Source organism: Pezoporus wallicus, unplaced genomic scaffold (assembly GCF_028554395.1).
Source record: "Pezoporus wallicus isolate ANWC-B61680 ecotype Strahan unplaced genomic scaffold, APGP_CSIRO_Pwel_v1 scaffold_3294, whole genome shotgun sequence".
NCBI lineage: Eukaryota > Metazoa > Chordata > Aves > Psittaciformes > Psittacidae > Pezoporus > Pezoporus wallicus.
Window position 1 is genome coordinate 16,228,535 of NW_026635478.1, and position 13,117 is coordinate 16,241,651.

The window sequence follows — 13,117 nt, forward strand, 5'->3', positions numbered from 1 at the left end:
TGTAGCTGAAGATGCTGTCTGCCAGATGGCCCCAAATTCTTCCCAGAGCTTTGGAGTTTGTCGTGATTTCCTCCTTTTTTAGGGCTATGATGTCCTGCCTCATGCAAAATAAGGTTTCATCTGCTTTAAGGAGCAGTGAGGCAGAAAGCTTGGAGAGCTCTCGGCATGGGTGACTCTTTCTCTCCATCATTTGCAGGTACCAGTACACTGCTCACACCAAAGGCAGCTACCACACATTTGTTTCTACTGGGGATGAAGCATGTATTGCCAGGTAGTAAGAAATTTGACCTGTGGAGAACAGGCTGGGTAAGGAAAACATGCAGTTCAGGAAAAGAGACTAGAAAGCAGGAAGGGGTGGTTTGTAAAACCAAAGCAGACTAGGACCATGTCTGATCTCAGGTGAGGGGTCCATCACCAAAGCAACATCATGTTCAGGGGATCAGAAGTGGTAAAAAGGAAGAAGAAAGAGGAGGAAATCAAGTGGAAAAGGGAGGATGCTGTGGGGTGGAACTGGCAGATAAGATGGGAAATGCAAGTTGGATAAACACTGTTCTATCACCCCTCCTTACTGAGCAGAAGCACTTTGAAAATAAGTCATTATTATTATGAACATAAAGAAATAATCCCGGTTTTTCTCTATCATCTGTTTGGTTGAGAAATGTCAGATGCCTGGGGAGGGAAGGAGGAAACATTGACATCAGACAACATCCATTTGTAAAATCGCATCTTCCAGTTTCCCAGCAGCTGTGATCTCCCGTTAATATCAGGAGTGAATGTGAAAGGCTACACAGAGGGGAACTGGGGGTGGAGGAATTAGGATTTTAAGTTCTCCCAAGCAATACTTGGCACTATAGCCAGTGCTTGCTGACTAATTGACTCAGTCACTAACTCACATGGGCTCCCTCTCTAGTAATGGACTCCTCTCTCATTAGCAAACACAATTGACAGTAAAAATAAACACACTTGCACCCTCCCCCTCTTGTGCAGCTGACACAGCCCTGATTGATGGATCTCACAAGTACATCAATGAAAGGAGAGGACAGTTGCTGTTATCAACCAGCTTGAACACAGGACGGAGCTAAGAATAGTATTTTAGGTTTACAGTGTCTTTCTGTCATGATCCAAAGTACCGTAAAGAACAGAGTGTGGTCTAGCAAGATCAGAATGGTTTGCAGTAAGTAAATTTGTGAAAGGGTTCTCATTCTAAACTTCTCTGATCAGTTGCTCAAAGGAGCCATATTTTAAATTTATTTTCTGTTAGCATTGATAGTGAACAATACCCAGAGTTAAAAGCGTAGAAAAGAGAACAACAGAAAGCAGCCAGGCTTTGTTTTGTTAGCAAAGTGAACAAAGTCTCAAACAGTTCCTTTGGTTCTGAAGCACAACTGCAGATACCTGTGCCTCGTCCTAGTGATAAAGTATTCCAGCAAGTCTCAGGAAAAAAAATTGTGAAGACGTTATGCCTGAATTATCTGAGAACAAGAGGGGGAGAGAGGACGAAAGTGTATTTGCTGTCGTTACACCAGATCATAATAAAGGAAAAATCTTCATCATTCCAGGAGTATGTCTAATTACATATGCAGTAACACCAACACTATCACAGAACATGCCCAGCAGCCTGCAGTGGCAAATGCAGTTTTGTGCAGAAGCAAAGCCTCTACTTCCCATCAAAGATTATACATTACAGAAACTTCAGCAAAAAGCCATTATGCACATACTCCACAGTCTATGTCTGAAGACACTATTTTGAGCAAGAGCCGTATGTAAGTCTTTCAGCACACAGTGTTCTGCATGCATTATCCCACTTCACGTTACTCACTGCACATATCCTCCTGCCTGAACTGTCAGCTGCAATCTCACCAAAAAGGGCAACAGAGTTGAACCCATTCCCCAAGCATCTAATACCATGGAGTCCATCCATTTGTCTGGGAATAGGTTTCTGCCCTTATAGGAGGGTTTCTGGCAAGGCCTCACATTTTCCACAGCAACGGAATTTCCTACGGAATACTTTTTATACCAAAGCATTTCTTAAACAGTAGGACTGCATTCGTCAGGGAATAACATTCTATTCTAAGGTTGTAAAGAAATCTTAGAACACGAAACAGATGTAATATGATGCCACACTGTCCTCCTGAATACATGGCTAGCACGGAAACATCCTTATCCATTCTTTTCCAGAGAGGTTTTATGCTCAAGCCAGTTCTGTGGCTCTTCAGCACTTACGAGAAAGGCATAAAAGCTTCCCTTTTCCTTACTGGCATCTAATCCTAATTAAAACAAAATTATTAGCTTTATTAGGTTCATCTTAATGGAGAAAACAGCTAAATGAATCTGAGGTTCCTTAGCCCCAGTACGGACAGTGGCTGATTTACCAAACCTCAAGTTACCATCACTTCTCTCATTGCCTTCCCCAGTACCTGTTTCAGCAGTGAACCGTAACCAGTGCAAAAACTAATTCTATGTTAAAAACAGAGATACCATGAAAACAAATTCAATGTAAGCTCAATATTATTGGTGAAAAGGATAATATTAACAAGAACAGTACCCTTTTATATGTAAATATATTCTTTTTTTTAGTTTTTTTTCCAGCAGCATTAAGGCTCAGTCAATGTTAAAACACGAGTTTTGTTTCAAGCAGCTGGGTGGCAAAGCCATCTCAGCCGTGATTCCTGCAAAGAATGCAACCTGGCCAATTTTTCCCCAGTCAATTCTCTTCTGATAACCTAGAATACCCCATCTACCAGCATATATTCTTCACCAATGCTTCTGGACAGGAGTTTGTGGACATCAGCTGGTAGACTTGAAGAAAAGGGTATCAAAATCAGATCAGCTAAACTGACACTAGTGAGTAGGGTTAGGGGCTGGAGGCTGCAAAACTCTCAGTCACCTGGAGGCTGGAAATAGGATTTTCTGCACAGATGAAGGTCCTGGAGGAAGTAGAGAAAAAACAGTAAGATTTCTTTAGGAAGGAGGGAGAAGAGGAAGGAAATATGAACCAATCCCTACCTTTCAGTTCAATCTATCAGGAACACATCTATTCCTCCTCAATGTTCTGAGGCTGAGATGGAAAGCCATCATTTTTCCTTCCCAGTCTTACTGTGGTACCATGTTTTGCAAAAAATCCCATCTGTTGTTGATGTTCAGTGTGCTCGACAGTTCTCTGCTCCCCTCCACCACAAGCTGTTGCTGCAGGGTTCAGTTCTTCTCATCCCAACTCTCATTTGCTTTCTGCAGTCAAAAGCTGCAGCTCTGAATGACTCCTAAAGAGAACAGAAGACATGCAGCTTCTGATCTTTCTGATGGAAGTATTTGCTTTGTAACCTTTATCTTTTTTCTGCAATCATAAAGGAATTCCTCTGTGTACAAAGACCCCTTTATTTTTGTACCCACCTGCCCCAGATTTTTGCTCCTTCAACCTCCTGCACTGCATTCAGCACATCCTGCCTCCTGGGCCAGACCCTTCGGATAACATCAGGTGAACAGAAGAGGAGCAGCTCTATAACAGCGAATTGTTTGTTTTAAATCTTTATTTGTCATGCCAGTTGCAACAAAGACTTAATTAGCCAGTGAAGCTCGCTTTTGGTATGTTTTCACGAATACAATAAGAGTTTTGATGCATGACTTCAGGCTACTGCAACAAACAAAGAAAATACACCATGAAATTAAGGAACATAATAAAATACAAGAGAAGACACTTGGCTGCTGTTACACTTTTCACCAAGAAATGGGCCACCACCAAACCTGGATCAAGCTGCCTAAATCTGGGAATGTACTTTAATTCAGATCCAAATTTTGCATTACAGCCTCAGTTAAATGCTGGAAAGAAGTTAACTGCATGTGAAACGACTACACAAGATTCTGTTTAGAAATTAGGAGACGAAAGCATGGGTGACTAAACCAGTGGCCCTGATGTGACACATTAAGAAAACCCAATGTAGTTTTGAATAATTTTGATGGGAAGGGCTGCAAAACTACTGTGCCAACAAGGACAACACCAGGACACAGTATGACCCTGTCTCAGAAATACATGTCTGTGTTTCTGCCATGCTCTCTATATTGGGTCTGTACAACTCTGAAGTGGAGCCACTCAGCTGCACAAGTGCTCACACAGCTCTTAGAGCAAAGGCATGTCTTGCTGTCTTCAGTGATGTCATACAGATGAGTAATATTAAGAGTCAGCACCAAGAGTCAACGCTGGGCTTCCCATTGACCTCTTCTAAGCAGCTGCAAAATGTCACCCTTCAGATAGCAAGACCATTTCTCAGAGAAGAAGGTCTTCCCATCAGCTCGGGTACACCTTTGATCTTGTCCTAACACATGTCTTACCTGACCTTCTCTGATGAGTAGAAGTCAAATGATATATTTGACTTCGCAGGTATGTTATAAGGATTCATTATTTAACATTTACACTTCTCTACGCATAATGCTGTGTGAGGCCATTTACTATCTTTCCATTCATGTCAAGAGAAGAAATCAAACACAAAACCCCACTTTCAGACCACCAGAAAGAAAACTATCCAGCCCAAATTTCCAGCAACTGTTTTCAGTTTTATCTATCATGATTTCTAGACAATAGACTTTCTCTCCCATGTTTCAGAAATGCTAGTAACCTACAATGTGAAGGAGAAGCACATCAGCAAGCTTTACCAAGTATGGTTCTGCTGGCAAATTGTTAGAGCTTTACTGTGCTTGCAGCACCCATTAATGCGTATCTATCTTTGCAACTGCTATTTCCACATAGCACAGCATGAGAAAGAAAATAGCTCCTGCAAACACACACCTGGGGTTTGCACCCAGGTGTGAGTAGCTGGGGCTTTCTAACATGAGTCAGGTTAGGAGGAAGCCACACTTGGAGCACATAGATGAGGAGCAGTGTGGGAAGGTCTTACCAAAACTGCCCCTGTCACTTCAGGGCTGAAGGAAAGACTTCGTTCTCCAAGAGCTGCCAATCTAGTACTTTTTTGCTAGTGATAATATTTTCTAAGTTTAAAAATAAACTTAGTGAAGTATGCTCTACCTAACAATGTATGTCTCTTCAGTTTCAGGGAAAAAAAAAAAAACAAGAAGAAGAAAAAATGGACTGAATATCAAGCACTGCAAACCAGTATCAGGTATAACCAAATTATAGCTTAATATGTTTCAGGTATCCCATTTAGAGCTTTAGATCTTCCAAGGAAATAGGTTTTCCCCACAGAGAAATGTATATGCAGTGAAATTAAAGCTACTTTAGCCCCATGTGAACCAAAAGTAGGTTGGATATCTATTTTAAATAATCACTCAAATGTTAATTTTTCATGATGGAAGGAAGACCTGAGAGGAAAGGAACATTCTCTTCTTCTAACCCTTGTGTTCACCTCCAAACTACTGTCTTGGCTTCTCAAGCCTAGCGTGTAATACAGCACACGGTCAAATGTGTAAAACCCTGCTTTCATTGTTATTTGCCATCTTTAAAGACAGGGCAGGGCATCAGTGGACTGGAGAGCCTTCTTTGAATATTTGGGGCGCTATCCAAGCGCCATATAGGATGAGGGGAAAATGAGACACCAGGGTGAGAGGGAGACTCCCATCGTATGTCCAAGCAGTGGCACCCAAACCTGTCTTCCATCTGATGTCCATCCTCCCTCTCCCTTTCCTCTCTTGGGAGGCAGACCCTGCGGGAGCACTAGCATTTTAGGTGCCTGTGGGGAAGGGCGCTGGCTCCTGGCTACACGTGGGGCTCCTCCGACTCCCCCCACACCAGCCTCCACGAACAAGAGGGAAAAAGAATTCCGCAGGCAAAGAAGGCAAGTGCTGCTGCTAAGTGGCTCATTGGTTTCTATGGCAACTGGCTCTGCTCTACTCCAGCTGCTTACCCCACAGTCCCTCTGTCACCCTATTTTTAGCTGAAAAATCAAAGAAAGAGGAAAAGTGATGGAGGTTTGGGGAGGAGAGAGTTGGGAGACCTTCTTGGGGTTTACAGAGAGGAGGTTAATAGGGGTGCAGTCATGTCTGGCTTTTAACCACAAGTTAAATCCTTGCTGTGGACACTTCTTATGGGATTCCTCAGACTTGTTCACAGTCAGGACCCATATTTGCCAAGACCATGAAGCAGTGTGCAAGCAAGGCAACCAAGCCATCCCCCTGTGAGCATGCGAATCAGCTGAGCTGTCAATTTGACCTTGGCGTTGAAATTGGAAAGAGCAAGAAGTCTTTTCCATACTTAGGGAAGAAACCCTCTCCCCTCCCACAACCCAACATAATGAAGTGATGTATGTCAGCACACCAACACCTTTTAAACTCTTTGGTCTGAAAGGTTATTTCCTTTTTTTTTTTTTTTAAATAAAGTTGTGTCTTCTATGATCTCTCTGAACTGTGTGGTACAAAAAGAAAGGAAAAAAAAAAGTCCTCACAATGAATACAACACGTTTTGCTTAAATATCTCATCAACAGAAGACCCAGAACAAAATTTACCTGGAGTGTATCAAGGCTGTAGGTCAGTTAATGGATTTTGGTACTGGAGACTCTGACTGTTGAGCTGCAATGTTATCTGCTGGTAAATCTAGAGCAAAGATATTATAGCCTGCAGTTTTAGTATGCACAGAAGTATGTGCTCACAGAAGCATGGATCCCTTAGTCTCTTCTGAATGACTACCTGCTTTTCTGAAATGGATATACCCAAACACTGAGAAACAGCTATTTCAACAGATATTTCTAGCATCATTCCCCTCCTTCACCCTAGAAATTCTAGAAATTTTGCAATGAAATGTTGCAATTATCATCAAAATAATAAACTTTAAACTCCAAACCAAGGCAGATTGATGCCATAAGCATCTATTCACTTTCTTCATTCCAACTGCGATGACATTTGATGCTTGCCTCCAAACTGTTACTGCTAACAGGGTTGTGCAAGTCTACCTTTGTACCACTCATTTTCATTTGCTGCCATGAGAACAGATATTGATCTGTATATCTGTACTCACACAGCAAGGCTTCCCATCTTGGAGCTGTGATATTGTCGGACTAAGAGGACAAGAAAAAGATCAATGATTTCTAACAATCATCACTTTTAAGAGGAAATGCATTGGTAAAATGACTTACTAGTCCAAGTATCACATTTGCAGTCTCTGCAATCAGTTCTATATCCTGGCAGGCATTGACACTCTTGCTGTAGATAAACACAGTGTATTGGATGAGAATTATCCATTTTAAAAATGTTACTGGTTACGGCATATGATGGCATAGACTGTACAGCGCTTAAGAGGAATCATACAAATAGAACAGGACAGAGCCAACAGAGTCTAGCAGTGTCCACACCAAACAGCTTAAAGAGTGTCAGGGCACTGGGAGGGCTGGGAGCTCCCCAGCAAAATCCCACCATCCCATTCAGGGAGCAGGGCAGTCAGGAGGGCAGTGGGACCTCTATCGTGCAGTGGGACCTCCATGGTGCAGCAGGACCCATGGCTGGTCAGGCCAGGGCTGTGGGGAACTGAAGAGTACCTGCTTCAGTGTCACTGAAGGACTAACTGCACTTGGAGGCTGAATTGGGGTCCTGGGACCTGGGCAGGGTGGAAGGAGACCCAGGAGATGCTGGGCAGGGACAGTCAGGGCTGGTAGTGTCCTTGGAGCCCTGAAAAGAAGTCGTAGAAGGAGGCTCAAGAAAAGAATTAATTCCTAGGAATTTGGAAACTGGCTCACTCTGAAGAGCCACTTAGATTTTCCACCTCAATTTGTGGCCTCTGGATCATGCAGTGTTAACATGTCTGGTGATTTAATTACCACTGTGTGAAGTAATTGAAAATTGCCGATTTTTCTCTGAATGTCCCTTTGTTAGTTTCTGGAGAGACACAAAGAAAAGGTATTCCTGACAGACCTCTTCTGATACATGTTACTTTAGACACTTTGAACAAGTCCCTTCTGACTAAATTTCACTTTTTGAAACCACTACCAAGCCCATACTCACAGGCAACCTTGTAAAACCCATTGTCAAAATCTGCCCTCACAGGAAAAAACACATTCACCTTATAACCCTCCTGCATCCTGCATCTCTCCACAGTCTGGGGGACTTTCCCACACAAGAAAGCAGAAAGAGGACTCAGAAACACAAATCTTCCTCTGAAAGCCCTGGAAGACAAGAGACCCCTCAGAAAAGGACAAGGATGGTAGACAAGTACAGAATACCCAAGCACACAGTCAGGCTTGCTCTGCAAGGAAACTTGTCTCTGGCCAGCCCAGAAGAGATGTAGGGGAGAAGAAATCCTTTGCAGCGAGGGGCATTGAAGGCAGAAGCAGAGGTCACCTGAAGGAAAGCATCAAGGCATGACCCCAAGGCAAGGAAGAAGAGAAAAAATACATTCCACTAAGCACACATGCACAGCCAGGATGGAAGGAATCCTGTGCTGGGTAGTGACGGATAACCTCATGCCATGAGCAGTAAATGAAAGGGAGAGTGACTCCTTTTAAAAGGGGCAGTCAAGGGTGGAAGAGAAAATAATCAAATGTGCATCCTCACTTGCCTCAGTGGGTTAGGTAGAGGAGTGGAAGCTCTGTGACTACCAGACAAGTGACTTTACTGAAGAAATGTGTCCCATTTGCAAAATTGGAGGCTTGACCTTCCTTGTAGAGCATTTTCATGTCTGCATATGCAGATCACCAGCTCTAGGTGGTGATTCTGATCATTATTTATTCTGCTTTCTGACAAAAGGAGTGTACAAGCACTTCCAGATGAAGTGTGATGCCATTTAATATTAATTTATGACAAGTAGTCACGTGCAGCCTTGACATTTGTTTTCCATGTATAAGAAACTTGAGCCTTTGAATGTTTATGAGAAATGAGCACACATGCAAACAATGCTGACAGAAGATGATCTTCTTTAAAACCCATTTTCACTTCTTCTGCATTTCTCATTTGTCCTTATTCAGCACATTTAACCTGCAAACATTATCCTCAAAAGGTCACAGGAAACTTGGATCGTCAAATAAAGCTGAGGCACTGCAAAGATGGTACTTAGTAACTCACACAGAATGAGACTGATAGACATACATAGAGAGAAATTTTAAAGAGGTCTGACCATAGTCTGAGGTGTGGTAAGACAATCCTCCACTCATCAGTGAGGACCCTCAGCTCTATCTCCACCATAAACTAGAAGACCAAGTTAAAAAGAGAAAGTCATAATAATTATCAAATGTAAACCAGCCTCACAGAACAGGTTCTTGTACCTGTACCTCCACACAGTCCATGTCAGCAAGGAGATACAAAACTCTTCAGTCTGGGTGACACAGCCTAAAACTCAGGACTGACTTACTCACTGAAGTGCCAGAGCTGTCAACAAACACATGTAGAGCAGCTGCAAGGCATCAAAGTCTATTTGTTCTGCAGACCTCTTGGATAAATCATTCTTGATAGCGGTCCTCAGGATGACTGAGCTACAATACTGGTGGGTGACCACTCCAATACCTGCTATCTCTCTAATGATCTCAAATCCTTTAGCCTCAGGGGGAAGTAAGATAAATCTAATACACAGTCAGAGAGGAGACTCTCTCCTGGAGAGACAACTAAGTTCTTTGGAGAGTCCCATCCAGCAGTTCTTGTTCACAGAGATACTGAAAGGAAGAAAGGAGAAAGTCAGATGAACACCTTTTGTTCTTTCTTTGTAAGGACTGCTAAGCTACTTTGCATTATAGAGATGTTCCTTGTCAAGGGTAAATCCACAGTCATCGAATCTCTCTTAGAAATATCATGCATGGGTACTTATCACCTACTGTGTTAGACCTTGTCTAAGCTTGATCCCCTTAGTATCAAGCAAGCAAGTGTAGCATCCAGTCTGGCTGTGCTCTGGGTTCTGGTCACAGAAAAAATAGAGGAACTGAATCTTGAGGCTCTTTGTTTCCTCATCAGTTGTTTTAATGAAGCAGAATAATTCCATTACTCTATACAGAGGGGACAGGCTTTCTATCCTGTCCCTTTGAGGTCTGTTTTATTGTTCATAATTTGCAGTGATGATCTTGAAAAAGCTGGTACAGTTTACAACCAGCTGGTATAGTTTACAACCAGGAACTCCTCAGAAAGGAGTGAGAATTACTTGCTTACGCAGACCACTCTCCCCATCATCGCATGCAAAAGGCCTGTAAGCTAATTTCCACTCTACCTTGTGTCCTCAGTCCATGTCGGTCTCGTGTTTGCAGTAAAGGAGTTCATTCAGGTTATTTGCATCCTTAAAATTCTAGCTACACCTTGGTATCCATTAACCCTGGTTGCCTTGGCTGCAAGGAGATGGCAGGGGCATTTCAGGGTCTTGTGCCAGCAAAAGAAACAGCATTAGAATGAAACAAGGAGGAGAACGTTGTGCTATACAAGACATCCAGGAAAGAAATTGTGCAGGATATTAGCAACATTCTGCAAGACAAGCAGATTTCTAGGTATTCTTTCAGATACTGATAGTGTCTAAAATATCACAGGATGATGATGCTGTGACTGCTTTTGTACTTCAGCTTCCCCACCAGGAGACAGTTCACAAGGTGTTTACATTGAAAAGCAGGAAACAGCTGTCTGGAAGTTAGGATTTCACAGCAGCAATAGTCCATAGGACTGATCTAACCACCAAACAGAAGTGTGTACCAGAAGTGTTTGAAACACATAAGCAACTCTGGCTCACCCCTCAAAATCACCTTCCAGTTGGATAAAGGAAGACTCAGTTCAGAGAAAAGACAGGGTAACATACACCCTGCTGAGTTTGTCAGACACTAGACTTCTTTGAGGATATTGTTTCTCCTGCCCCATCCTGCATAGGCGTATCTTTTGCTTCTGAAGGCCTATGTTGATGGAACCTCAAGGACCTTTCTCTCTGGTGTACTACTTCAAGATACCTTTGCAGCAAATTACATGGCATCATTCAGCAAGAGATAAAGATCAGACAACCAGCTTGGGAGTGGGCTAGTAACATCATACTGCATGATTCCTAAAAAGAGCTCTAATAAGGGGGATAAGGGACTACCATTACAGCAATCTGACAATTTAGCGTTGCTATGCAACTCGAGTTGCGAACAGACTTTTGCAATTGCTTCTTATTTGTCCACTGAATAATCAGTGACAGTGTCTGGCAACCTTCCCCCTTCATCGCTTTACCTAAAGAAGCAAGAATTCATGTGCAGGTTTTGTGCCAAGGTGTCCTCTTCCAGCAGCCTGGGCAAACTGAGATGCAGACATCTATAATATTTTTTCCAATTTCTATGAGATTCCTATTGTGACACACACACACAAACAGCTATGTACATTCACACACATTTCTCCTTTCCTCTGATTCATTGCACAACTTCCCCATTTTCTTCCTTTCTTACCCTAAGGTCATCGTGTTGTCAAAGGTGAGCACTGTCTTTGAAATCTTCCTTGACATGTGACACCTCTTGTCATGCTAGTTCATGCTCTTTCCTAACTTTCTACTATCCCTTTCTCCTGACTTTTCTCAGACTCATAGAAAGTGGGGATAGATATGGCTATTTACTCTATATTGGTTTGTTCACCTGTCCTAACACTGCCTTGTCCTGTCTTGAAACTGTGATTGGTTTTAAAATCCTCCAGCGATGATGCCAGCAGCCCTTTCCTTGGGACTCTTGACACTGACAAAACTCAAGTGGTTAGGGAAGCTGAGCTGCTTGTCTCCCTGGCTGAAATCTGACTACTCCTAGTGACATCTCTTTGTGCCACCCTCAAAATCTCCCCCTTGCATGCTGGTATCTTCTTACCAACTCAATATCAAGGTGATTTCTATTCTGCATCACTATTAACCACTACTCATTCCCTATTACCCTTTGTTATCACTTCCCAGACAACCCTTGCAGTCCTCACTCAATTTATTGCTTTTCTCTGAATTCCTTTGCTTTCCACAATCTGTTTTGTGGTGTTGATTGTGTGATGTTTAATAGCCGCAGCACAGAGTTGGCTGCATTTCAGTGGTAGGAGGGGAACACAGTGAACTGTGAACTGAAACTCCATATAATGTTGCTAGAGATGAGAACAAGTAAAATCTTCAGAAAAAACATCTTTGCAAATGTGTATCTGTGCAGGCATTGTGAAGATAGGGATTACGTTATGCAGAGAGGAAGAAGAACTGACTGACAGTAGAGATTTGCAGTCCATATTGATGCTTCACAATTGTGCATCTGTCTGCAGAACAGCTATGAAGCTCTTGAAGTCATTGCACTAAAATAAAATATAAGGAAAGATAAATCAATAACTTCACTCACCCTTTTACCACAGCTCAGAGGGTGGAGGAGGAGAGTGTTATAACAGCTCACACTAGTGAGAAAACTTTAATTGAAACAGTCTTCATCCAGAAAATACTATTTTGACAAAATCAACATTTTTCACAAAATTGTAAGTACAAATGAAAAATCCCTATGGAAAAGATGGCTCAAAAAAAAATTTCAGTATTGAAAAGTTTGCCATAAAAAAAAAAAGGCAGATTTTGTTCAAATTAAAACACTAACTTTGAAAACAAGCTTATATTTTTATATCATTTTCTATTCTTGGGTTTTTTTTACATTATCCAGTTAAAAACAAGAGACACTGATGTGTTCAATATCCTGCCATTAGTTTGGAATCGGGTTTCTAGGGTAATAAAAACAATTTGTCCCTAACTAGTACCGAGCACATTTCTTCAGAGTATAAAAATTTCAATGGTTTCAGTCAGCACATAATACTAAAGCTGGTACCAGTTTTGACAGAAAACTTGTTACTTCCTAAAAAAGTCACTTGTTTTGAAAATAAATTGAAAAAAAAAACAAAACACCTGTACTAAATTATATAACAGAATATTTAATTCTGATATTCACGGTATGCTATGTTACTGGTAGGATTGCATAACATGCCCTCATATGAGACTTGATTTGGCATAAGCTAATTCTGCATTACAACTGACATGTGAAACAGTAACAAAATTTAACTAATTTTCAAAAGAAAACATCAGCTATTTTTCTAGAAGTACCTAATTGAAAGGTTCTTAATTTTCAGTTCTTAGGAAGACACTGAAAACAGTATTTTTATGAGCAACAAGAAGCTTTGAAATCATAAACTTTGAGATTTCTCTCAAAATGAACATTTCAAGTTTCATCTGGCTCTCACTTAACCTGTGATTCATTCTTT

At 41.7% G+C, this 13,117-nt stretch overlaps 1 long non-coding RNA gene across 2 annotated transcripts; it reads right to left on the minus strand.

The window, feature by feature from the left end:
- Positions 1-8,830: 8,830 nt before the first annotated feature.
- Positions 8,831-12,262, minus strand: LOC130607453 (uncharacterized). 2 transcript variants are annotated; one of them, XR_008974267.1, is made up of 3 exons: positions 12,093-12,262; positions 10,125-10,239; positions 8,831-9,579 (listed from the first exon to the last, which is right to left on the minus strand). It is a non-coding gene; the product is annotated as an uncharacterized LOC130607453 (long non-coding RNA). The 2 variants fall into 2 exon arrangements; XR_008974268.1 differs by lacking the exon at positions 12,093-12,262 and adding an exon at positions 11,102-11,269.
- Between the last annotated feature and the right edge of the window lie 855 nt (positions 12,263-13,117).